This window comes from Cuculus canorus, chromosome Z (genome assembly GCF_017976375.1).
Source record: "Cuculus canorus isolate bCucCan1 chromosome Z, bCucCan1.pri, whole genome shotgun sequence".
Taxonomy (NCBI): Eukaryota; Metazoa; Chordata; class Aves; order Cuculiformes; family Cuculidae; genus Cuculus; species Cuculus canorus.
The window spans coordinates 16,931,855-16,959,530 of NC_071441.1; the positions used below are offsets into that span (position 1 = coordinate 16,931,855).

General features: G+C 40.9%; 1 long non-coding RNA gene across 1 annotated transcript; it reads left to right on the forward strand.

The window, feature by feature from the left end:
* Positions 1-7,907: 7,907 nt before the first annotated feature.
* LOC128850550 (uncharacterized) lies at positions 7,908-15,462 on the forward strand. The gene is made up of 4 exons (XR_008447986.1): positions 7,908-8,149; positions 8,877-8,969; positions 12,300-12,434; positions 15,248-15,462. It is a non-coding gene; the product is annotated as an uncharacterized LOC128850550 (long non-coding RNA).
* The last annotated feature ends 12,214 nt before the right edge of the window (positions 15,463-27,676 follow it).

The window sequence follows — 27,676 nt, forward strand, 5'->3', positions numbered from 1 at the left end:
ATTAAGGTTGCTATGTCAATCAATTAAAATGTAGAAAATGCCAGAATAAAGATTGCCTATATGTTCTTACCTCTTTTGCTTTCATACCTTATCCATTATGCAGTTTTAAGATCATATATTAATTTTCCCATATATCTACGCCCCATTAAGCACCGGATAAAGGGCGGATAAAGCTCCTTCGTGAACAATTATTTGGGGTTTTATTCCATCCTTGCTATTTAATATGAGTTTTTATACCTTATTTATTACACATTCCTATAAAACCTGCTGTGAAGATAAAGTTATTAAGTACTTTATAGGCTTTTCTGTGGTATTGACCATTAAAAGCCTGAATGTTTCACAAACAATAATTGAATATATCCTCCTACTAGTTCTGCAGGATGATGGTGAGAGTTATTTCCATCATAGAACTGGCCAGATGAAGCAGAGAATGATTAGAATTAGAAGTATTACCTAAGTTTAGACAGTTATTTCTTAGAATATGGGTTACTAGACTGTTTATAGCCAGGTTTTTATCATCATTATTAAAAGAACCTTTGTTTCACTCCTGAGGCTGATGTATCTCGCACACTGAATGCTGTTGAAGAAAATGGATTGTGACTATGCAGACACAGTTTGCACTACACTATAGCTGCTGCTCAGGTGACAGCTGGGTGTTCTTTACAGTCCAGTGTTTTTGGGTTAGGGGGTTCCTTTGTCTCTTTAGGTGAAAGACGATTTTTTTTAATATCTAGTAGAGGACAAATAGTGAGCATTTTCAAGCTTAAGGCTTACATCCTGAGCCACTCACTCCATCGCCACTTTGAAGGCTGAAACTGAAACTCCAGTCTCTCCCTTTGAGGTCCTTATGCTGTCTCTGTTTTTGCTCAGTCCAGCATATTGATGCAGTCAACAAATGTAGCCAAGGAAAAGTACCTAAGCAAGAAAACCACTGTTAAGGGGCAGTATTGGCATGAGAACAAGTAGTTACAGACTTCTCACGAAGACATTTGGTGCTATAATTTAAAGGAAGATGCTTAAACATCAGAGAAATATGTAGTGGCCTTCTATCCAGAGAATGGGCAAAGAAAGGTCCTTCTAAGATGCAGACAAATGAGATCCCAGGTAAGCAAGCATACATGAGGTGCCTTCCGGAGCTGGGGTCCTTTCACTCCTGTGAACACTTATGCCTTGCTCCTGCTTCAGCCAAAGAAAGTTCATTGGTGTCATCTGGTCTCTTCCATCCCAAGCAGGGAAAGGGGATGGCTGGGGTGTGAGAATGTGTGGAGAATGGCTTTTTTGGCTTGTATTTAGTGTTCAGTGCTCTGAGTCCCTCATCACGGTAGGCAAAAGGGAAAGAAAGCTTTGTTCACCTGCCAGACCTGAAGGTGGATGGACAGGGGACCCAAGAACTCTGCAGATGTGAACACACCATGATGTGAGCAGGATGAGTGTTGCTTAAATGGTCTTCAGGATTTCAGTTGATAAACATAAGGTCTCCAGTCAGTAGTGGTGATATTTAAACTCACAAGCTAGACAAATCTGGGCATGATATCACAGCATGGCAGAAGGCAGATGTGTAGGGCTGAAGCAGCTCATCGAATCTTTCCCAAAGGTGACAGGATGCTCAGAATGATGGTCTTGAGAATATTTTTTTAACAAAGGGAAAGCAACATGTTTTCCCTATTTCTGTAACTTGAAGTACCTGAACTACAACTTTCTGCAACACCTGCAACTTCAGAAACCGATATTGCAGTAATCTAGTGCAAACATCTGGTATACGTAAGCATCAGTCTAAGCAGTCAACATTTGGTGTATAAGAACTGAAAACAGGGTCTTGCAATGAGAAGTGTCTAGTAACCTTAAGAATGGGTGGAGCTAACAACCCTATCTGTAATATTTAATTTTAATGTTCTGAAGCATGTTGCAAGTGCTCTGTGTCCTTGCTTCGTGTCCAGTCACGTTGTAACACACCACAAAACTGGTTCCTTCTCTGTGTGATCAAGACACTGAAATGTCACACTTGTATCTAATTTTTGGGGTGTACTCTGGCTACTGGAATTCATCAGCTGTGCACTGGATCATACTTGAATCTGTATGGAAGGAAATGTGTGTGTGTGTATGTGCATGTAGGTACACACAAGCATGTGTGTAAAGATGCTGGAGATATCATATGACATCACTTCGGAACTGTGTTCCTGCATTAGACAACAAATTTCAGAGCAGAGTGTGCTGCCCTGCTGCCCCACTCCCCTGTAAGCACGTACCCCTTGCTGCTCCGGGCACCTCCTCTCTGGTTCCCACACATAGCAAATCTGGAAGCATGACTTTGGAGTCCAGATATTTCCTCCAAACACAGAGGTACAGCATGGCCGAAATGGCTCCTCGTATGGCAGAGCCCATCTCCATGCTGGCTACTGTTCAGACAGTGCAAAGAGGATTGCCAAAGGATAGGGGCAACTGGACCACATTTTGGAACCACAACCCCTGCATCAGAGATACGGAGATGTGGAAATCTTTCCTATGGGTTGCAGCAAAGAGAGACAGAAAAGCAGCATCATTCAAAGTGGTGTAGACTCACTGCCAAGGTGAGGATATGGGCTATGTACACCACTGGGAGCTTGTTTGTCCTGTTGCCAGGTGAAGGATGAACCCCAGTGCCTGTCTGCATGACCCCAGGTCTGGGATTCAGGAGCAGCTACTCTGCATGGGTCTGGGGCAGGAGCTGTGTGGTCCAGCAGCCACAGACCCGAGGGGCTTGGGAGTGGCTGGGCAGGTAGACCATCACCATGTGAGTCTCCGCAAGGTGGTGGTGCCCTAGGGTTTCAGATACATTGTAGAAACCATCCCACCTTTCAGTGATAGACTTGCTGAGAGTCAAGTGGCAAAGTAGATATTAAATACCTTCTTCACAGATGTATGAACCCTCTTTTCCTACATCTAAGGAGAATGTCTCAGCTGATGTCCCTGCTCTATACTACAGTAAAAGTGGCAGCACTCAGCTCTCCTGCATGGCTGGTGCTGCTGCAAAGCAAAGAAACTAAGCTTCAGCTGGTGAGCAAGGGAACGGACAAGTGTTGAGGACTCAGGGAAGGGAAAATTCCAGCATCTGTTGCCAACACTGCTTCTGTGTTTCATCGGTGGCCGTTCAAGTATAAAACGCAGGAATAATGCAACTTTTGCTTAATTTAATTTAATTTAATTCTGATTGACCTGTAAACCTGAATGTTTTTACTGGATCCCACTTGTATTGCAGATTTTGACCAGGTAGTGACTGGAAGAGGAGTCTTTGACAATTTCCTCTGAATGCCTTTTTAGGATAAAAAATTTTTTTTTTTTCTGCAAGTAAGGTAAATTATTGGGCCTTCTTCCTGGTACAGTGAATGTAAAAATAGCCTGGCCATAGTTTAAATCTATAAACCTCTACCAAATGAGAAAAAGAATTGTGTTAAAGTAGATTTTTTTATAAAGCACCTACTTGGGATGGCCTGAAATTAAAAGGAATTGCTTTATCTAATCTTACCAGGAAGAGCATTTCAGTGCAGAAGAGTATGAAAGTGAATTCTTGACCCTCCTTGGAGGCCAGTTTCCATATGGGGTCAGGAAGAAAGACAGCACCTGGTGATGGCTTAAGATAAATCCAGCATAAAATGTGGAGGCTAACTAAGAGTTCAGGCTTTTTGGTTTATACTTGAGCCTTATCAGTACTGAAAGAAAATTGAAATGATTATACAGTACTTTGAACTTAATGGAAAGAAGAAAGATGGAAAATGGTTGCTTACATCTCTTCTTGAAGTCATTCAAGTACAGGTCATTGCCCATTAAACTGTTGCCAAGGCAGTGTTAGCTGGCAGCTAGATAGCTCAGGATCCTCTCTCTAGCCCTCCCTGGTAAAGATTAATAATATCATCTCACTTGCATTCATCTGTAGAGCAGACCAGAGCAAAAAGCACAGCAGAAGATTTCAGTGCTTCTCTGTTGCCTTCGGCCTGGGTTCAGAGCAGGCTGCAATGAAAACAGCAAGGTGCTTGGGCTCCCATCGGGATGGGGCAGCCTGATTCACAGGAACATAAGAACAACCCTCCTAGATTTCTGTGAAACAAGTTGCAAGCCTTAACTCCCCAGAAGTTCCTTAAGAGTAAAATTACCAGGAATTACTGTTTTATTTAGGGGACTCTCAGTGGCTGTGAATGATCCTGCTTGGCAGGAGGCTGCATGTAAGGAACAGCCGGAGACATTCATGCTGGCTGCCCTGAAGTGCTGCAGGAAAGTGTTTGCCTGGGACTTGGTGTGAGGACACGGCTAGGAGCAAAGGTGAGGAATTTCAGCTACTACCCAAAATAAAATCTGTTGTCACAGAAGTTGCATAGCTGTCACTGATTCGGACTAAACTTGCTACAAAATTCCCTATGGTGGAACTTTAGAAGTTATGATGAAGCTGTAGTACAGCAGAGAGACAGCAGGCAGAGGACTGGGATTAAATGATAGTATTGACTGTGATCAAATCACTGTACCCTTCTTTCACAGGTTTACTCTATACATTCAGCTCAATACCTAATAATGGCCTCTACTGTCAGAATTAATTAAATCACTGCAGAAAATGCTTCAGCTGGCAATGAGGTGTCCTCCGTGGCTCTGCAGAAGGACTGTATGTGTTCACAGAAAATGCTGTCTTTATGGGAGAAAAATCTGAAGCTTGTGCTTTAGTCCACGTCAATGAGCAAGAGTGCTCACTGTCCAAATTATGGAGAATAAAATAACTTCATGCTGAAGCAGGCAGAGGAGTAGTGCTAAAGCTGATGCATAAGCACATATCAGAGCTTATCATTAGCAGTAACAGCAAAGATTTGAGGCTGTCAGTCAGAAACAGCAGGTGTGAATGCACCCACTTTCACACAAGCAACCAAACAGTAGTTTTGCTCTTGCTAACATTAGGTTGTGCTGTTTGTAAAAGGCTCAACCTGGAGCTGATCTACTGGTCAGCAATGTCCTCTTGCCTCATATTTCAAAAGAACACAAAAGACACTTGCATCACATTCCATTCTGAAAATATCTAAGATCAAGGAACTAATGAGAACTTTATTACTCTTCCACTAGAGAAATATATAAAAAAGAGAGACATTGCTGGCCTGCATGTAAGTTAATTCCAAGTTTAGCCACAGGAATCAGCGATTTTTATGTGAATCCACCCTACCAGGAAGACACAGAAGAGACAAAATTCCTCTTCATTCAGGAACAGAAAAATCTATACCAAGTAGTACATTCTTGGTTTGCTCAATAGTGAGATAAACGAGAGTTTGTTCACTACAATAAAAAGAGTGTTTGGGAACTGTTTAGGTACTTTAGCGCTCTCTTGAAGAGAGGGCAGTACCTTTTTCTTTGCACATTTACAATGTGGCTAAGTTGTTGCATGTTTCTTACTGAATTAAATAAGTGCATATGCTAAAACTTAGTTCCAGCATATGAGGACAGCCTACCCTTATCTCAGAGTAACAACACCCATGGCTCACAGTCATGGTCTCCAGAAAATTCCAGCTCCTTCCACTGCCTTACACTCCCCCTCTGCCTCTTCCCACCCCAAGTCCCCCCTTCTGAACTCCCTGCTGTGCCCCACCAGCACATAATTAGAGTCTTGGTGTTCAGGGGATGTGTTGCAGCTGATGGTGGAATTGGTGCTCTGAAAACACGCCTTCAGTGGATAAATTAATCTCCTCCTCTAAATTGTGACTGATTTTAGCAAAACTAGGAATTAAGACTTTCTGTCCCTCTGTCAAATATAACTGTAACTGGCAGCAAGCTCAAAAACTGAGGAAAGACGGCCGAAGAGAAATGTAGTAAAATCTTGCTTTCCTAGGAGACTGGTGCAATAAGTATAAAAACAAGTAGTTATGTCTGCTCTTCTGTCATGAGCTTTCAAATACAGTCATACATCCTGATTTTTAGTTATGAAAAGATAGTAGTTCTTTAAAAAAGGTGGAAAACAAATATATACCTGCATGTGCATGCATAAACACATAGGAAAAAATGGTGAAATAACTTCAAAACTGAGTTTAGACAGTGAAGACAAAGAAAAAGATTTCTGGACACAGCTCAAACCAAACTACTAGTTATGATCTTTTCTAGACTTTATGGAAAAGATGGTGCAGATCTAGATGAACTAATTCAGTAATGAACTCAACACAGCTCACAGAGCCTAATATTGCTGGTATGTAGAAAACCTCACGTTTCACACAAAACACAAGCTGAAAGTCACACTTGCACTTCCAGAAAATATTCACAGATCTTGACTCCTAGAAGCCAATACTTACTATCCCTTCTGAAAAAAAGAATCGTGTGTTTGTGAAACTTCCATGGCCCTGTTCAGTTACGCAGTGTGTTGTAAATATCAGAGGTGTTTCAGGGTAGCAAGAGCTTCACCTTGGTGCAAGAGTCAGAGGAGGCACAAGAGCCCTGTTACTTAAAACAACCTCACAAGTATTGCAGGGTGAAAAGTTGAAGAAGGATAGATGAAAGACGATTCTGACTTCTTTAATGGCACCCTTGCAGTGACAGGTACATCTGTGCTCACAAAATAAGGATTGTGACTAATCTCTTCTCATCCTAGGTGTCCACTCAGACTCCGCAGAGTATATGAAGCCGCTGAAGGTGGTACCAGCATTTCCACCTGAAATGCTGAGCTTTCGTTATAGCTTTTCCCTGTGAAGTATTTCAATATGGGCATTTTTCAGTCAATCTCGTTTACTCAAAAGCTCTCTACTGCCTTGGAAAACGGTATCTGGAGCAGCCACACTTTCCATGGTTATCACACCCTACCCTACTTCATGCCAGCCTGCAGGCAATGCCTGTGGGTAGCTTATGGTACTGCGCACAGGCAGTGGATTCACTTTCTGGGAATGTTTGAGTGCAGGGGTCCCCCATGCCCAGGAGATTGGTTTCAGCTGTGCCCAGGACTGTGCTGTGTCTGGCACACCTTTAGGCAGCTGAAACTGGCCTCTGGATGCAAACTGGGCATAACCACCCCATAAAGTTCCCTATTAGCGTTTTCATTGTTAACATACTTCAGCTCCTTCGAAACCACTGATCTATCTAATAAGCCCAGAATCATTTGGCAATAAGGAGTCAGCTTGGCTTACCTGCTTCTTTATTTATTCCCAGACCTGCAGGACTCTTTCTTTGTTTATCTACACATATAGAGCCCTGTTACAGAAATGCAAATAAGAAAATGAGTAGGCGTGTGGTAAAGGAACTCCTGCATCAAACTGACATTCCTAATTATTTTCTCAAGTCATTTCCCAATGGGAGGATAATGAAAAGTGAAGCATTAAAATTAATAAAAAAATCAGGTTGAGAAATCAAGCCCTGAAACAGGAAAGATATTTCTCATGTGAGTGTTGCCAGCTGAAGAACAATAATCTCTGTGGTGTTGCTACATGTTGATGACAAACACTTCCCAAGGAAAGCAAAAAGATAAGTGGGACAGAATTATTTCTGCAGTGAGATCTCTGATTTGGGAGATTTACTGAGATCTGAGTGCTCTAATTTTTAATCTTAAGGGTAGTTGTTCACTACTTATTTTTCTGCTGTTTTAAAGGAAGAATGAGGAAAAGGAACATCTGAACTACTTGGCAGTCAGAACACATATGTTCCACTGGCTTCATCTGATCACAAAGGTTACAAGCTCCACCAACAGTGCCAGGAGAGCTTATAAATTTTCTAAGTTAACTGAAGAGATTAGGTTTGCTGAACAAGCAAAAATTTATCATCTTTGCCAATGGATCTGTTAAACTCTTTGATCCACAGCTGTTTGGCCTGAAGTCTCTCACAGGCAAACTGATCTTCATTCTCCATCCTATCTTTTGCCAGGTACAGCTGTCAAAAGCATCTGAACCCTGGAGGAGTCCAAGTCCCTGTGACTTGGACCTTTGTGTGTGAAGGTCTGCATGATAGGATTTGTCCTATCCAGTGTTAGCTCTCAGACACAGGGTATATTATTGAAGATGATGGTCCAGCTCTGCCTGTAACCAGCAGAGATACCTGTGAAGACAGCAGGGTAATCTGCTTTGGTGTGGGATGAGCACACCAGGTAGCAGTGCTGAACCATCTGTCTCCCTTCACTGATCATGGGGGCACCTGGAGAACCAGCTTCCACTTGATGCCCCATGTTGATCAGGTAAGACGAATTCTGCCCAAATGCAGATGGTGGACAGATAAGCTGGCCAGTTAATCACCCATTTCAATACCCATGTGTGTCTGGGATTCACTAGCTGTGTTTCTTTTTATGTTAGTCTTTTTAGGGATGTGATCCAAACCTCATTTCACCATGAGATCTTATGCACAAGGACGTGTATTTCTCTTTTTGGTCTTCTAAGGAGTTATTATCTGTTTATAACAAAGATTACACAAGATTGCATTCCTGTGTACAGGAAAGGGTAAACTGCTTATTTCTCTCTTGATAAGCTGCATTCCCTCTTGCTTCCTCCCCCAGTAGCCTCACAAGTACTCAGTTTTCAAATGCTCAGTGGCATGGCTTTAACTTGAAATGTAGGCTATCTCCATATCCCAGATTCATCTACAGCTTATAGGTTAAGACCTTTTCTTATGAAATGTAGAAAAATAGGTGCTTGAGTTTTCCAGGCTAAGAAGGCTACTCAGCCCACCTCACCAATTGCCTGGACAGGTTTTTAGATATTAAGGAACTACATTAAAAACTCCCTGAAAGTCTCCTTACCTCAGTTTCTTAGAATAAGAAAGCATACCCTCGGATATAGGCTTTAGTGTAGGTTTCATGTCTCCTGCCTTCAACTCTCTGTAAGACAAGCTGTTTTAGATACCCAAACTCAAATATGATTACAGATTTCAAAGCAACCTCTCTGATTACTGCATTCTTTTATCTTAAGGGTGTCTCTTCATCCCTTCCCACGTGTAATAGGTGAGGAAGTCCAAACTGGACAGAAAACAGGAGATGCCTTACCGGAGATGGACACCATCAGGTATATATCTTCCCTCAGACTGGTACCACCCCAGGCATTTCTCAGGAAACTAGGACTAGAAGATGAGGGCTGATCACCAGGAAGACACATGTGCACGGACACCTGGTTTTTGAACACAACGTACATATTGGGCCGTATGCTCTACCTAACCAAGAGCTCAGTATTTCAAGAATACTAGAGCCCTTGATTTGCTAAGTCGAAGTCTCCCAGTCTTTTGACACAGAGTAGGGTTTTTAATCTTACCTCTTCCACATTAATTTCCCTCTCCTGAATGTGGGTTACTTGTCGTGTTCTTGATATTACAATTAACTATGATTAGCATGTTGTGCAAGGCTGTGAATGTTTCCTACATCTACTGGAATTGCTTTCCCTAAAAAAGTCAAGGATGTCATTTTATTTTGTACAGCCATATCACTCTGTTGACTCATAGTAACTCCTGTCAGTGAATAAAACTCCCTGTTCTTTCTCCTTCTCTGTCACTTTCCCAGACTCCTGCAGAAATGTAGTAGTGAATTCCCTGGGTGAATCCCCAGATTACTGCAGAAATCCTCCTGTTGTATGCTAAAGGCATGATTTTGAAACAAGTGTTAAATTTAACACTACCACTATCCCAGACTTGCATGGTATCTACCTGTATCATGTTCAGATGTGTTTCTGTGCCAAGTTGTCTCTTGCAAATGGCCAGCAAACAAATTTCTTTAACACACACCTACTTTTTCAACCATAGTCCTTGATGGAAACAGTTGGAAAGATCCCAGTTTCCCTGCGAAATGCTACAAGTTGTCCTTCAGCACAAATGACCGCCATTTCTCTTTAAAGACATTTTTGTACTTTCTTGTACTTTCTACAGCTTGTGTTCTTGTCTTTATTTTTCCCTTCCATTTCAATACACAGTTTGCTGTATCATTATTATTTATTTATCTGATGGTCAGACAGCTTTGCTCGGCTGCAGTCACCTGCCTTTGTGATTAAAGTAATCAATCAGCTCTCTTGCAAGGAAAGGTGTTACGCAGACCTGGTACCATCTAGCTGGCAGGCTTAGGCTGTTCTTTCTTTGATTTGTCATTAATCATCATATCATTAATTATTCCTTTCCTTTAAAATTCACCGTGTACTCTTGCATACTATTGCAATCAAGCTAATATGCCTCTAGAATGAAGTTTACTTCCTTAATTATTGTTGCTATGTTTCCTATTCTCGAGTCATGTGGATCCCTCTCCTTCACAGCTAGATAAAATTACTTGCATTGTCTGCCAGGTCTCTGAGCATCCTGCAGTGAGATATCTGCTCCCCACTGGCTGAGCACGTCCAGCTTTCAGAGCTTTGCTTCTTCTCTGAGGAGGTGTTTTCGATTTCCTGACACTCATCCCCTATCTGTTCTCCTTTTCTGCAGATTTTAATGTTGTTACAGAAAAACCAAAGCTGAGTTTCATTTAATGTTTTTGCACACCTACGCCAGCTCTAATCCTCTTGGTATAAAAACACTGCTTCTTTTCTCCTTTAAAACCTTTGTGTTTCAATAGCTAAATAACTTTTTACAATTTCCTTTTATTATTAACGTTTAATTTCCTCTGCAAACTTCTAACTTGGTTTGACTCTTGGCAGTGTTTACCCTAGCCCTGTGCTTCCTGGCCTCCAAAATGAAGTTTTCTTTGCTGATTAGCTCTTTCCTCTTTTCTAAATGAATGCTGTGCTAGGCTTTCTGAGGCAGTTCCCCATCCACATCAGTCTGTAGCCCCTTTCTGCAAGTTTTCCTGCTTTCCTTGTCAAGTGAAGTCCAGAGAACTTCTTGCAGATTTTATTGAAATTTTCTCCTTCAGCTGAAGTGCCTTGCAACACTTTGGCCTACTGGCCTTGCCAATCAATTCAGTTTCTGAAATCTGTGCTTTCAAGACTGAAAATCTGACTTGTTTTCATATATGCCTCTGTTTCATCTAAAATGAATCAAGTCAGTTTGGCTAATGATTCGGTTTTGCTCTGAGATTAATGTTAGTCTTTCCACTGGCTGTAGAAACTTGGATCTGTCCTGTTTAAATGTTCTCCAGGGCTGAGGGTGTAAACACAGTATTACAGGCCACAGTTTCAGCTGGTTTAAATTGCTAACACTCTGCTGGAGTCTGGCCAGTCAAGTGGAGCCTTCCTTGTCTAAGAAGCAGAAGTTTTCTTCAAAGTATTTTGGAAGCAACTAGAGTCTCTTAAATTACTGAGAAAAGAGATATTTTTGCCATCTTTCCACAGATGAAATTGCAATAAAATCTATATTCTCACAATGTTTATAGTAGTCACCAAGTTAATTTACTATACCTGTCATAATATATTATCAATGCCTTCCATGTACATTACCTCATCTGAAAGCCTCTTCTTGTTGTATATAGCAAATGGCAGAAAAAAATTTATGTGATACAAATAACCTTTGGATTGATTTAACTCTGTACGCCTAGGCTCTCCTGGTCCTCCTACTTGTGGTAATTGCAAGTTAGCATTCAGATAGTGGCAGCAGTAATGAAAGAGGGAGAGACCAGTTCTGGTCTTCAAAATCTCCAGTGAGTTAAGCAGAGCAGGCTGCAAAGGGGCCAGAGGATAAATGTCATATCAAAATTTGGCTAAGTGGTAACACACTGAATTGGACAGCAAAATTACACAGTCTGAGAGTGTTAGATCCTCATTGCTTCTTCCCCTTCTTTACACACTACCACATCCCTATCAATAGGCACGTCTAAAGATATGCCAGAGGAGAAAGGGGACATAAAAGTCAAAAGGACTGTAGTACAAGTAAAATGTGCCAATCGCCTCTGAGGGGGTTTTCTATCTTAGAGTGAAATAATGTATTTCTTTAAGGTTAAGGATGAAGTTGTTCAATGCAAACTAATAATACCGAAGCCCATAATGGCTTTTGCCACCTGTCACCCCATTACTATTTCCTGATAGCGTGCTGTTATTCAGTGATAATACAGTATCAGCTGGTCCTGAATAGCTGCTCACATTTTAACATGCTTTTAAGTATTGTATTTACACGGGTAGCTTTTCAGTACCAAGACTTAAACAAAGGAAGCCATGAATTCTAGCATTCAGCTTGTCCTTTACTTCCTGCATCTCCCAACTTATACCTGCTCTAAAATACATAATAACTTTATCACAGGCTGCTAGATTCATTGTAGTAGGTAGGCTAAGAGAGCAAACATGAGTTTCAGTGGTTACCTGCCTGTTAGAGGAACAAAAGTTGGCAAACATTAGCCTAAGAACAAGCCACTTAATTTTTGACAGGTATGATAGACTACTGAGGAAAACAAACCAGCCCTCTTTTTATTTTTAACTCTCTGATTTACACAGTGCCCACTTCAGAACGACTGCAAATCCAACTGTCAGGTGAGGTGCCGATGGAGAGACGGAATTCTTTCACCTCTGACTGCACGGGGCAGGAGAAGGGAGCTGGAGGTAGCAGAGCAAGGAGGAAAACAGGCAAAGGTGAGTCGATTGACGGCAGGAGCAGCACTGTCAGCAGCAGATGGCTGCTCACACTATCTGCACGCTTCACAATAGCATTGCTGTAGCGATGAATGAACAGAGGCTGAAGTGAAGGTAAATGTTTGAGTCTGAAAATGTGCCCATTTTGCTTTTTTTTTTTTTCCATGCAAATTGTTCCTCTCTTGATGTATTGAATCAATTTAAATGTTAGGTTAGTGCAGCTCAAACCACTTGGACCACTCCAACACCAAGCTAAACTCTCAGCAGTCAAGTAACTGGTCCACCCCTTCCTAGCATACACTGTTGCCCTGCGGAGCAGGTCACATGTAGTTTCCTAAACATTGAAAACCGTCAAAATAAGCAGAAGTGTCACCAAAACTCAAACACTTCTTGATCCTTTGTAGTTCATAGTCCAGTCATTTCTGTCATGGATCATAAATTATTATTAGCCTTAGAGAGCAAACAAACAAGAACATCACCCTTACTTTTTGTCTTATATACAAAACTTTTTTCCTCTTTGGAGGAAAAATAGAAGAGCCAGATGCATGCACACTAAAGCAAAAAAAAGTAATTCTAGTTTATATTTGGGATATACCAGCTTTCCTGAACTGTATTTTTATTTCTTTTAGTGGAGGCACAGACTATTATACAGAAAATTTTAGCCTGCCGACACGGACTTACTTTTCTCAATTGCCTTCTGCAGGTTCTTTAGAGGTATGGCACAGATTTCCTGGGGTTTCTGCTGTCCTCAGTGTAAAAAGAAAATAACCAATGCACTATGAAACTGCACAGAGCTGAGGCTTTGCTGTACTGTGGTTCTGAACATTGTTTTTATAGCAATGTTAAAAAGCTGAATTCTAACCTCTTAGTGTAGAAGAGACATTTAAAAGCTGAGAAGGCTATTGTAGTTGGGAGTCAATATTCTTCCTTTCCTCACCATGACACATTGTGAGAAAATGGAGAAATTAGGATTTATCAGACCTAGATAATTTAAGGTAGTGGGAAAGTCTGACAAAATCTATTGCTTAATATGTCTGGTTTATGAGTTTGGCTAAATGAGTGCACTGTGCAAAAGGTGAAAATGGGAATTGAAAAGCCTAATAGACATTTCTTCACTTGCGTTGATCCCGTGGTTCTTCTCTACTATGTCATATAATCTGCCAACTGTTTAATGCATGTATTATTTTTACATATGCTACAGTATGCATAGACTTTAATTTGAGGATCTGCTACCATTTAGCTTAATCCAGTTTGGAAATACCAGCAGAAGACACTGGAGCTAGTACAGTACTGGCAGTCCCCCACCAACCATTGTGCATTTTCCCTGCTGCTTTTTAGCCAGAACAAATACATCAGTTCTTCATATTCCCACATTGTTGCCAGCTAAGGTGTCAGAGAAACACACAGCTCTCTCAAGGAGAGCAAGTGCATCTCACAGGCTGGAGGGTCACAAAGGGGTGATGGCTGGACAGTGCTATCCCAAAATCTTCGGGGAAATGTTTTCCCTTACACCAGCTTTGGAGGGTAGTGAGACAGTGGGGCCTGCCAGCAGTCTTGCAGAGGCTGGGTGAAGGATGCATCAAGTCCTGGCTAGCTCATTTCTGTCATGTCATGCCTGTGAGCAACTTCCCAACTGTCTTCTCCCCTCAAACAATTGCTTACAGTTCACAAAGACACGAAAATGTTGGTATGCTGCTCACGTGGTCAGCAAACAGCCTTCTTTCTTTTACAGTTCACACTCAGATGTAGCTCTTGGAGTGGGAACAAGTCACTGCAGTGTAAGCAGAGTGTGAGCTTGCAAGTACGTCAGCTGTGCTGGGAAATCTATGCATGCACTTACCTGATGTTTCACTGCAAAACAAAACAGGAGGTAGCTTCTCTGTATGTGACGATGTGAGGTCTGGAAATCCGTCTGCAAGCTCATCCGGCCACACTAGCAGCCTGAAGCCTGGCAATCAGTCTCTGATGCCCTTTGTTGTCCTTTTCCTACAGTTGCTGTGTTGTTGTCTTGCTGCTTTGTACATGAATGGTGTTGTTGTGAATCTTTCAGCTATCAAGCTTGGTCTTGATTGTTTTCTCAAATTCCAGTGCCTCATTTAAATCAGCACCTATAGCTAGAGGATTTTTGAAAGAACAAACAAATATTGAGGTACAGGCCTTCACTCAGTTGTAGAATAATTTATCTGATAAAGATTTGGCTTGGTATTTATGTCCCACTTTCTCACTCTAAAATTTGACACGTTCCTACTCCCAGTGTAGAAAACACAGCACATGAAAGCAATAACAAACGAACTTTTCCAATCCACCTCCTTAAAGGGCCAGTTTATTCACAGACCTGAGATAAAGTGATAAATGATTTCCCTTGGAAAGAGTTGTCTTCTTCAGCAGAGCAATTCCTTTCAACATTGTAAATGAAAAGAAAATTGTGCACAATTTTTATTCAGCTGGTACTTGGAGGAACTTCTAGTCCTTCCTTCCTTCCATTACATGCTTTCTTTGTTTAGTTTAGTTTTGTTTAGTTTTGTTTTGTTTTGTTTTGTTTTTTAACAAGCACATAATAATCATTAGCCAGATTCACAGTTCTCAACCTGGAAACCACAATGAATATCAGTGATGATTAAGTCAGACTACTATCATGTTTTCATCCCTTCAGCTCACTAAGGGACATTGAGGCCAAGTTTAAAATACAACAGCAGAATACCTTTTCCTGTGAGTGGGCCTGGCTGGTTAACTCCACTGGTGCTGATGCTATGCCAGATACTGAAAAATGAAGGATTCGCATATACTCATTACTGTTAACAACTCTTCAATAGGTTATGAGCTACAGCAGGAGTGGAAATACTCAGTCCTGGAGTGATTATTGTTCTGCTGGACCAGTATGTGTGTGACTGCCTGAGAGCTGTTCACACTCATGGGGCTTCACAAGGAACTCATTCCCATGTAAATTGTGTCTGCTTTGAAGTCAAGGAAATTCCATTAGCAGGGGAAAAGCGTGAGAAGAATCAAACAAGAAAGCATTGTGATCTTCCTACTGCTAAGAGGCAAGTATAGAGATTTCATTTTTCAGAGACTGCTTCTCTGCAAGATGACATGTTTTCTTTGCATAATTATGTTTGACTACAGCCATACCCAGGGAAGGGAGTGGTGATGTTCAATACAGGCACACACATAAAAAAAGCCAGGGGCAGATGCCTGTGGAATATTGATAACAGAATAATACCGGTTGGCAGAAGAATGAATGCATAGCAACAAATCTCTGAATCTGATTCACATACACTTTGAAGGCCATTGGCACAGTGGTTTATGGAAATGCAAAGTATTATTACTCTGTGGCTCCTGTTTCCTTCCTCCTGGGTTGTTCTTTCAGGTGAAATACTGCAAACGTGCCAAATTATCTGCATTAAGCAAATAAATCCAGTGTAAAGATGGGGTTCACACTTTCATATTTTATTCATACATGCATTGTGAGGGAAAACGTGTTGCATGAGAACACATGAGGGAGGATCAAATAGCTGCAAAGCCCGAGACTCTGCATGGAAATGTCAGGTGCATGCTGTCTGAACAGCCTGTTTAAAAACTAGCAGCTCTAAGACATTCAGAAACATTCTTACCCATCACCACGAAGTAAAGTTTGAATCTTCCACTGTCAATTTCCAGCACATACAGGTCTTGGCAGTTTTCCCCCTTTTATACCTGGTGTGGGAGGCAGGAGCTGTTCAGTCCAAGAGCGCATACTTTCCAGAGATTTTATAACTCTGCTCCAGGGATTCCTGATTCCTGATTGCTCTTCTTCCTTTTCTTAGGTGTCCTGTCAAATTTGATAGCTGGGAGATTTCAGGGAGAGCTTTGTTCTGTCTGATGTAATTTTTGTTCGTTTCTTCTCCCCAGAAACTCAAGAAAATAAGATGCTGAGCTCCTCTCCCATTTCAGATAACCAGGGCCAATGCCAACACCGGGTAATGGTTTCATCAGCTGGAGTTTCTCCATCTCAGCAGAATAGCGGCTCTTTACTGATGTTCTGCTGCAGGGAAGGACGTCTCTGTGTGTGGGATGCTGGTAAAGTTGTTAGGAGCAACACGTGCACCTCGCTTTAACTCTCCATAAAAAGGTTTTCTGTCAACATAGACAGTGGATATAGATTAGATCATCTTCTACATTGTTCTAAGACCCTCTGGGGCTCAGTCCAAACCAGCCTGTTTTGAGGATCATTTGACCATAAAGAGCTTTTACCTGGGATTTGCTGGGGGGCAAAGACTGTCATTCAAGCTGAAGCATCTGCTTCTGCAGTGCTGTCTTCATGGAATAAGAATGGAGGTGTTTATTTTTTCTCAGTAGTGTGATGTAGGATTGAGGTTATGCTAAAATTGGCTCATTTTTTTCCCTGAATTATGCTCTGGAGCTCCTTATGTTTTCTCACTGTTAAATAAAACAGTTGTTCTGACCCCCACATGTGGCATCCTGGTGGGGTTGGTACATGCCACTGCCTCCCCTGGTCTAGCACTGGGGAGACTGAGGGAGCCCCAACACATGATGGGTCTTGGAGCTGTGCACAAAAGGCAGCCATCAGCACTTCAGCTGTGGCTAGTGGTGAGGCTTTTCCCTTCCCCATTTTGCAGCTTTTATAGCCAGTGAGAGGTGGTGGGTTGTTTTGCTAAGACTCACTAGAAATACTGAAGGGGCTGTAGGATGGTAACAACAGTGTAAAGGTGTGAAAAGCGAGACTACTAAACATGCTTACAAGTGTTGTGGTGCATCAGTGTTACCCTGGCTTTGAAATGGGCGATGTTGCAGAGTGGGGTGTGCACCCAAAGAGCTGAGGCGAGAATCCCAGGGCAAGGCACCTGCACCTCTCTTGCTGTCCTGCCACCCATGACAGGTGAGGACAGGCAGGGGGATGGTGAGTCTTGGCATGGCCTGCAAATGAGGTTTCATCCATCTGGGCTGGCTGCATTTCTCTCCTAGCTACATGCAGCCTCTTCTGTTGGGAATGGAGCTGCTGATACAGTGCTAAGGATCTCCCATTGTTTACTGGTCAAGGGTTTTGTTTTGTAGAAGCCACGGTAAGAAAGCAACAGCTCATGTTGAGAGAGAAACTGAGCAAAAATCATAGAATCGTAGAATCATAGAATCAGAATAATTTGGGTTGAAAGAGACCTTAAAGATCATACAGTCCCAACTCCCCCGCGATGTGCAGGGACACCTCCCACTAGATCAGGCTGCCCAAGGCCCCATCCAACCTGGCCTTGAACACCTCCAGGGACGGGGAATCCACAGCTTCCCTGGGCAACCTGTGCCAGTGCCTCATCACTCTCATAGTGAAGAAATTCCTCCTTATGTCTACTCTAAATCTGTCCCTCTCCAGTTTATACCCATTGACTTTAGTCCTATCACTACAAGCCTTTGTAAAAAGTCCCTTCCCAGCCTTCTTGTAGCCCCTTCAGGTACTGAGAGGTCACTATGGTCTCTCCTCAGAGTTTTCTCTTCTTCATGCTGAACAACCCCAATTCTCTCAGCCTGTCCTAGTGCTCCAGCCCTCTGACCATCCTTGTAGCCGTCCTCTGGATCCTTCTTACGTTGAGGATTCCAGAACTCCAAAAAAAGTGATGAATTATATTGAATTCGGCACTGGCTTTCTGTGTTTGTCAGGAGGAGGAATCGCAGAGGTTTGCTGTCATTTATTCTCATTTCCTTGAAGAGTGGCACTGCATAAATGACTGAAGGTGGAGATATTGACTTAGACCTGCTGTTGCCATCCTAAAATATTACATCAGTGAGAGGGTTTTCACTACAATTTATGATCTCTGTAAAGAAGACAAAAACATGATTTTAAAAGACTCCAACAACAAATCAGAGGAAAGAGAAGACCAGCTGCCCAAGACACAGGCAGTCTTTTTGTACTTATCTGCCTCCTTACAGTCAGACAAATACTGACTGTAGTTCATGGACAAACGGGTACATTCATCTGCAGGACTCAGCTTTATGCAGGATTTTTGTACTTTTGTCAACAGAAAGATTGCTTGCTTTAAGCTTAGTGATCTGACATGCTAGTGAGATAGGTTTTGGCTTTAGAAGAGACTTTTCTTCTGACTAAACTGAAGGTTGTCTGTGCCATTCCATTCCCACCCAGCATTTTCACTGTCCCACATGCAGCCTTGGTGGCAAGAGGAGAGTTTCAGACTGTCCTGCTTCTCCCAGTCCATTCGTTTACATGAAAGTTCCAGGGAATCTCTCAGCTATTTGTTTCTTTCAACTGTGGGGAGACTTTCTAGCTGGTGCAAGTGATAATGACAACACTACTGGAACTTTCACAAATAGAATTATATTGGAAAAATAAAACACACCACCGAAACTACTTGCAGTGAAATTGATTTCTTCCAGAATTAGAACACAAGTGGCTCTGCAAACATGCAGATAAAGATGGAATTTTAATCATCATCTATGATTTGTTGTAGAGTTAATAAAGAAATTCTGTTACTAATGATTTGGGTACAATTTTCACTTAGTGCAATATCTATACTTTTGCACTCACATTATGAAGAAATGCACAGTAAATGTCATTTAGAAGATCTACTTCCTGCTCTGCAGAGGTCCCAGAAGAGGGGACACATCATTGACAGAGCATAGAGAGAATAAACCAAACCTGTTATTGTTTTATGGCCCTGGCTACAGCAGTTTGACATAGTTTGTCTATTATTTGAACTCTTTCCACATAAAAATCAGACACTTCTGCCAAACATGACAGTCAAGTGTCTGCATGACAAGATAGTCCAAATTTCAGGACAGGGTCACCTTATAGTATTGTGTGATTTTATACAGAGCAATGGTTCCCAGAATTTGTGTGTGAAGCATCAGGATTTCTCCAAGATCACAGGACATTTTTATCATTAAACAGTGAGAGTTGTGGTTCTGTGGATCAGCTGGACACCACTTATGTTAACCCTACAGAAGGTAAAAATTTTTGTCTCCACTTCCATAAATTAACAAGGGGCAGTTTTTACCTGCTTTACTTATCTTGTAGGTATTGTATTGTTTCATTCATCCTGATACTGTGTAGCACTTTGGAAACTAAGGTGTTGTGTCTACATCTGAAATATTTCAATACTACCACTACTTTTCACATAACAGAGATTTGGACAGTATTTTTAATAGTAGAGCGTAACATTTCATACAATGCAGAAGGTAATATTACATACATCGGAAATTGTGCTGCTTCCCAAGAGTAGGAACTGTAGAAAAACAGTGAGGGTGTACAAATGGAGCAAGTACAGATCAAGTGTAATCTTTCTTTACAGACAGTCTGCTGAGGAATACAATAGGTATTCATTCCTCACAATAATTTTGAGCAGCATAGTTCGTAGTGTTTCTTGAAACATTGCTTAGATTATAGAGCACTTGAGGAAGCAAAGACACTTGTGCAGTATCTAAAAACACTGAGGAGTCCAGTGGGGTGCCTTCTCTTTGTTTTGACTCCCTAAGGACCGCTACAAGAAATATCAATTTCAACCACTACATGAAATATCAATTTCTTTCCTTTAATTTGAAATTTTCTGGAGAAAAGTTATTGCAGTGACACCAAGGCTGTAAAAATCCCAGTATGAGCTTTTCTAGAGCTGTTACAACTTGTGGTGGAGAATTCAGTACAGAAATGTCGTGGGGCATTTCTCTCTCCTTGATGGGCTGCAGGAAAGAATGGAAAATTGCTCTCCTGAAGGCTGTAATCAGAGCAAGAAAGGCAGCTAAATATTTACCGTGTGCTTTTTGTTTTCTAATAATCAGCTAACCCTATAAGGCTGGAATTGATTAACTTTGGCATATGAGTGGAGAAGAAAGTAAACATGGGAAGAATCTTGTTCTTGCAACTACATCTGTGGGGCTGGCCAGAGCTGAAGCTTTGGTATCTCCAAGGCTTGAGCACTGCTGGCCTTTGGTATCCGTTAAACACAAAAATGCCGTACCCCAGAACTTTTTCCACTGGCTGTAGGTTGTGTTTAGTGGAAAGGCAGAGAATAGAAGACAGTTCAGAGGCTCGTTTAATTCTATATAAGTTAAGCCATTGCTCATTCCTTTGGAAGTGCTACAGATCCTGTGTAAGCTCCTATTTCCATGTAGGGACATGTCTTTAAGGGAGAACATCAGCTTTACATCAAAGGTTTCTATGTTTGGATACAGTTATTCTGCAGAAGTCAGTATAAATAAGGTTCCAACCACTGAGGGGTATTACTAATGTACCTGGAAATTTTCACTTTAAATTGCTGTCTTAAATTCTCACATGGGTGTCTAAGTGACCAGCCAGGGAAACTGCTGACCAACAAGCAGCTCACAAGGGATAACAGCACATCACATGGTATGTGACCTGGTCCATACTGTGAAGTCAGCAGCATTACCATCTGGAAAATATACAAGGATAAACCACTAGTGGCTCTTCCATTTTGCTTCAGTATCTGGAGAAGTTCAGAAAGGTTATCTTCCTTGTGGTGCTGAAGGTGACAATATTTCCACCTGGGGTCAGGGAACAGTATCAGAAGAACCAATGGCTCCTAAGTTGCAGTGACATTTCCTTGTCCCAAAAGTCAAGTGACTGATACTACTTAAAAGCCAATGTACAGGTCAGCAATGCCACGGTAATACTTTATGTGGAGAAGTGAGACATAGGTCTGTTTTCCTTTGTTCTATTAATAAACACTGAGCAGCTTTGAATGAAACATTTCCTCATACTGTGAGTAACACAGTGAAGAAGATCTACTGCTGGCCAACATTAAACATCAAAGTGAGGGTGTCTTACCTTAATTGACAGGTAAAACCAACAGCAAGTGAGGAGATGCTCCCTGCTTTGAAGATAACGATTGAAAATCATAGCGCTTCATGTCAAGCCAATGCCCTTCACTTTAACTCCTCATAACTCCATTTGAGATGACAAAAGGGAAAGGCAGGAGCCTTCTGCTCTGACAGCTACATCTGGAGAGTATCCCACCCTCCTGCCTCTGGAAGATGAGAAAGATGCTGTGCAATCAGTATTTGAACTACACAGAGGCAAGCTCCCGCCTCCTGTCTTGGTCTTCAGATTGCTCTAAAAGCATAAACCGTTTGTTGCCTCAAGGTGGAGAAACACTGAATGCTTTTATGTTTTATGACAGGAGGCTGTTCTGTACTTTCTTATGAACACAGGGCGTAACTGAGAGGCAACTTTGATCAATCAAACTCAGAGGGAGAGATTTTAAAAATAGCAGAAAAACCTATCCCTCTACAGGGAGTTTTCTGAATTGTTTCGGAACTACTGATAATGAGTTATGAACATCGCAGGAGGGATTAGCCACCAATTACAAAAGAAATAATTATTGATAAAAACCAAATGAACCCTGGAAAGACCATGCGCTTTATTTACTTTGGATTTAATTTATCTCTCCTCCAATAAAACACAATCAAAATTCTTTCTACTCTTTGGGTATTTGATTTCACCTTTCTGCAAAACTGTTATGACTAGCAGATAAATATTGCAATTTCTGAGCAGGCTCACACACATCTGAACTATCATAATCCTTAAAGTGGGCATGTATCAAAGAGTAGTAGAAGTTATCTTCAAAGGGTAGGGGAACAGGACTGCCTTGAGGAACTGAAAAATACTTTTGCTGGAGTAGGATTTTACTGTTCAAGATTGCTTTGAAAAACAACTATTCATATAAGTTCTAGTTATACTTCAGAGAATAACTCAAAATTATTGTGCAAGTGATGGACTTTTGCTGCAGAGTTACTAGCATCATTTATTGTACAGAAATTTTGGTTGGACACAGTAACAATTTCCAGTTGCACACAGGCTCCCTCCAGGGTCTGATTCAGTTGTGAGTTCAGGGTAAACATTTGCATTAACATCAGTTCGAGTGAACTGCCTTGTACTTAGTTCTTATATCGTCACCATAAGAACTAGGAAAATATGTGAGAAGATATTCTGGTACCTTGTTATGTGGAGTTTAACACAAGCGAGGTACCTATTTTAAAAACACATCCTGCAGGCAACATGTGGGGTACTTCTGAAAATACTCTCTGATCTGCACTTGCATAGAGATCAGTTCCCACACACAGGCTTTTCATATTAATGCCTTCCACAAACTCTGGTGCAGAGGTCAGGTTATAAATGCATGTCGTTAATTCACTTTCACAGTCTCTACAGTACAGATAAATTCACATCAGAGCCTGAAATTACTGATGGAAGTGATCACACTCTATCAAACTGCATTGGGAAATTTAAACAGAGCTTTTCTAAACTAAAAAAAACCCCCACATTTATTTTGCTTTTTGCTTTCTATTACAAATTTGTAATGGTTTGTAAATGTTATTTTAGCTGTTGACTGAGTCCTTGAGACTGGAATATTCTTTTCAAGCCTGGAATAGTGAGAGCAGCAGTACAAACCTAAGTTCTGACAACGTCCAGTAGTTTATTTGATTTACACAAGCTATATGGCACTCACAGCACAAGTTAAATAGATGAGGCTTGTTCCATGATAACCTAAAGCTGCCTTTGTCTTACAGTGGATCTGTGTGATTAGGCAAAAAGCATAAAAAATTACAGTGTAACTCTTATTGAAACAAGCCAGAGATTAATGTTTCAAACACAGGATGAAAAGATATAACTGATTAAGAAATTTAATGTCCATATGATTATGATTCTTGTCAGGCTATGTTCTAAAAGAGCATCTCCAGCAACACTTCTTCTCTGCTTATATACCGTATTAGCATAACTAGAAAGGAAAGAAAAGGAAAATAATAGTAGAATAGACTTAGGAGTTCTTTTTATAAAGTAGGACTGCACAAGATCTTGCTTTGTCTGGTAATACCAACCTGCCTGAAAGTGAGAACGTGTGGCTATCACCCTCATTCAGCAGGTTTTGTTTTCAGTTTGAGTGAAATTCATCTTATGGTTTTGTATACATAGTTGAGCCCAGGAGAATATAGATATAACTGCTGTACCTGATGGCAGTCCTCAGGGGAGTATTTTATGTTTAGATGCATTTTCAAATGAATTCAAACCAAGAAATTAGGCAATTTGCAGATACTCTGCAATGCCTTTCTTGAAATAAATGGAACAGATGCCACTTTAGGGTCTGAATTTTATTAATTGCTTTATAAAGCATGCTTTTATTTTAAAAACACACTCTGTGCATTGGCCTGCTGACCCTGGGAATACAAATCTTATTATCCCAGTTAAGACACTTGCCAAAGCTTTGACAGTTAACAAAGCTAAAGCCTCTCCCAGCTGAACACAAGATTCCCTGGGGAATCAAATCAGGCTACTTTATTCTGGTCTTTTAAAGAGTCAAGTCAAATAGCTGTTTGAATTATAATGATCTCCAAGTGAATTCTGATTTTGATAGCAATTGCTGATATCCTGTTACCTTCCAGGCAGACATACTATTGCAGTTGCATCTTCTGTCATACGTAGTGTGATCCTGCTGCTGATCATGATTCTTTATTCACATCCAACATTTTAGTTGAGTAAACAAAATAAATATCATAACCATGAGCTGTGCTACTTCAGTGAAACTGATACTAAGTCTCCTGCTACAGTTATTAGAAATTTTAAGACCTGTGACTGGATGAAAGTCTGGTTAAAAGGTGCTGTCTATAACCAGACAGTTTGGAGTTTGTCTATAACCTGACAGCTTGCAGTTTGGAAAGACTCAGAGGAGATTTTGAATTATTTCACTTTTCTTAGGCATGGTACAAAGAACAATGTCACAGATCCCAGTATGGCTATAACAATCTTTAAGAGCTTCTTAACAGACTATAGGGGTGAAAAAGCTTTTCACCCTTCTGGCTTTTCTAGTGTTTATTATTTGATTGTTTTTTCACATCATTCTATCCTACCCTTTCAGCCAGCCAGCAAATAAAAGAGGATAAGAGGCAAGGGGGCTTCAGAATCTGAACAGTTTTGAATCACTAGGTCAACCTTACAGCCTTGAAAAGAGTAATCTATTTAAGTTACTATGGTTATGCCTCCTCCTAGCAAGGTTAAATTTTGTTCACTTTTTAAAAATTATCTAGCTGTCTCTTAGAATATTTCCCCTAGCACTTGTCACCATAGTAACATTCTGCTAGATGAGAGTCTAATCTTTCACAAAGAATGAGAGAAGTACCTTTCTTTACTCAAAAATACTGCAAATTAAATATAATTCCAGAAGCACAATAATATAATTCCTTTTTAAAGGGCAAAAATAGATGTGTTTTTCCCTTTTTGCTTTTTCATTGTACTTTGTCTAAATTTTTTTTTGTAGCAACTGTTCTGTTACCTGAGGTTATTTCATTAGGCCCGTTTGGCTAATCTTTAAATTAGCCCCAAATCTTTAAAGAAGAAGATGGTACATGTCTTGTATCATCATTATTAAGCAATTTAAGCAAATTAAGCAATTGCTTATAAGCTTTACTAAGCCATGTTCTAAATAATATTGATCATGGTTAAAGACCTACTGGAGGAAAAGTGTAGGTCTGAAATTCTCCTCAGGTAGATTTTATAGGAGTATAGCACAGTAAGCTGGAGGACAGATGGGCATACCAAAGAGACCACTCCACACTAGAAACTGGCACCTAAAGAGTTGAGTGTTGGCCTTTACCCTGCTGGCAACATTTGTGGTACTGAGATATTTGCTGCACTCACCTGCTTGGAATGAAGGATGAAGAGCATTCAAGGGTTGCTTTAAATAGCCGTGCACGGCTGCACACCAAGATGTGAGAGGCACTAACTTTACTGGTAGTGAAATGCCTTGTTTGAGGTACAGTGTTATCATTTTCCTTGATGCTTCACAGAAAACATTGGGATAATGATGTAAAGCCTTACTCTGAGACCACTGAGAATGTTCATAATAAATTTATCCAGGAATGTGTATGCTGAGTGTTTTCTTAACTCACTGTGCTGCTATGCCTTACTTGGAATGAATTCGGTGTAGTTCAAGAAATGTGGAGGCAGGCAGCGAAATGTGTTGTAATGGTCCATTGTTTCATTTACAGTGACCTGATAGATGTTTAAGGTGCTGAAGAACCACCAATACCGATATCTCATACAGAAGCATATTTTGAAGGGCTTTCTAAGACTAGTGACTGTTAAATGTAATTTCTGCCATCAGGGTCCATCAGCACTGGCACTGTAAGCCCCCTATGCTACAGTCCGTCCTCAGCGCAGAGCAGCCATACCCTGCATGTCCTGGATGGTCAGTAGGCACTGACTGATGCCTGGCCATTCCTTCAGATGATACATACGCATGCTACACCTCCCTTTTCAGCTCTGGTGCTGGCAGACCAGGCTGTTCAGAAAACTCAGAGGTCCCAGATTCAGTGTAGTACCTGACCTAAATATAGACATGGTGATAATCATAGCTTTTCAGCAAAGGCCATTACATACTCTGAACGCCCCTGTTTCCACCTACCAAAGGTCTGTAGCTCAAGGTTAAGGGATAGAAGAACAATGCATCCTGCTAGCCGTCTGTGGTAAAAGTTATGCCTTGTCTCTTCTAGGGTTTTACAGTAGTGCTTTGATTATGCCAATACTAAAAAACAAAAAAAAAGAAAAAAAATAGCAAAAGAAAAAGAGTGAATTACACAGTCCCCAGTCTTATTTTCAGTGTACAAATTAATTTTGGCTTCCATATTAGGCAGTTCGGGAGCAGCAGAATAGCCTGGACATTCATTTCAGCAGTCATGGATTTTTGCCCTGAAGATTTTGTTCAAATTAAAGCAACTTACTTCTCATCCAACCATCTGTGCTGAATAATAGTGGCAGATGGAGAGAGGAAAATCTGGATTTTTCTTTCAAGGAACCACAAAAGCTAATGAGGTAACGTTAATTGTTCTGTGGCTGTAACCAAAAGCAGTCTCTGCACAGCAAGTATGTTACTTCCTCTTTCTCTTGAGAGTGAGGAGAATAGTATATGAAAGAAATGCGGCTGAGTAATTATGTTAGGGTGTGATAAATGAGACAGTCTTGTGCAAAATCATTTACTGGGGTAGGAGGCAAGGAGCAATTTCACTTTTATTTGTTCCTATTAGAATACCTAGTAGTACTGTAAGTGCTTGAGCTAAAGAAATGGCTCGCATTCCAAGCAAAAAACCCCCATTTTTTAAGATTACATTGGCATGTTTTACGCCTTTTAAAAAGCAATTAAGACACCTTCACAGAGTACAGGTGAAATAAAATCCAGTTCGCTGCCCACTTTTCACTCAGAGCATTTTATCTGTTCAGTGAAGTGTTCTAATCAAACACAGCAGTGAATGTTACTTCATAACAAAAATCCTCATTTCAACGAACATTTTATTGTCCCTGGTTTTTAGCCATGGATCTGTGAGATGTCGTTCACACTGCCTAACGGAAAATACGCAAAAAGGTAAATAATTAAGACTGACGAGTGTGAAGTTTCAGCGTTTCCTGATCTATTTGGAGGAATGGTGTTTTATAATGGATGGACTCTTCACCATTAACAAGAGTTTTCTCCATTGTTTCCTAAGGAGTCTTTCACCACCTTAACAAAACGAGCTATTAAAGGTCCTTTAAGCTCGACTTGAGAGAAGGACACGCTTATGCCCCCAGGCAAAATGCCATTGGAAGCATAATGTCAAGACTGATCACAAAGACTTTGAGCTGTACTTGTGTCCAGAGAGTTCAATAGCATGAGTTTCCAGGAGAAGGGTATGGGAGAAGGTTTGCCTGAGCATTCATCACCTTGGGTGAGTTTTCAACACATTGACCAGCTCCCAGTTGCTCTCAGTGAGAGCTTCTGTAAAGCTTCCCTCCAAATGCTTTCGCCTGCAGGCACTGAAGGTGACTTGTGGAGATCTAAGACTAGACTACCATTCTCACATGTGCCTGCATTGGACCCAACAGCTCTCCAGGGGATATTGGGAAACTACATTACGGATGAGAAAAGAGTAGCTCTTTCCTGTCTGTGTGCAACCTCGAAGAATAATAGATTGGAGTGTTTCCATTTCCTGAGTGCTAAAGCTTATATGGCATTTCTTATCACCTGCAGATTTAAACCCTAAGGATTAAGACCAACGGTTCCCATGGAATAAACGCTGACTGGAATTTAAATCCAAAATTCAGACTAAATTGAACATTAGTAATATTTTAGCATACATTAGTCTAATCATCCTGTAGTCCTTCATGATATACAATTATTTAATCGTGAAAATGCAGTCAATTCCACCTTAAAGCATGGCACTACAGCAATATCACAGCAGATTTTATAAAAAAACCGAGGCTT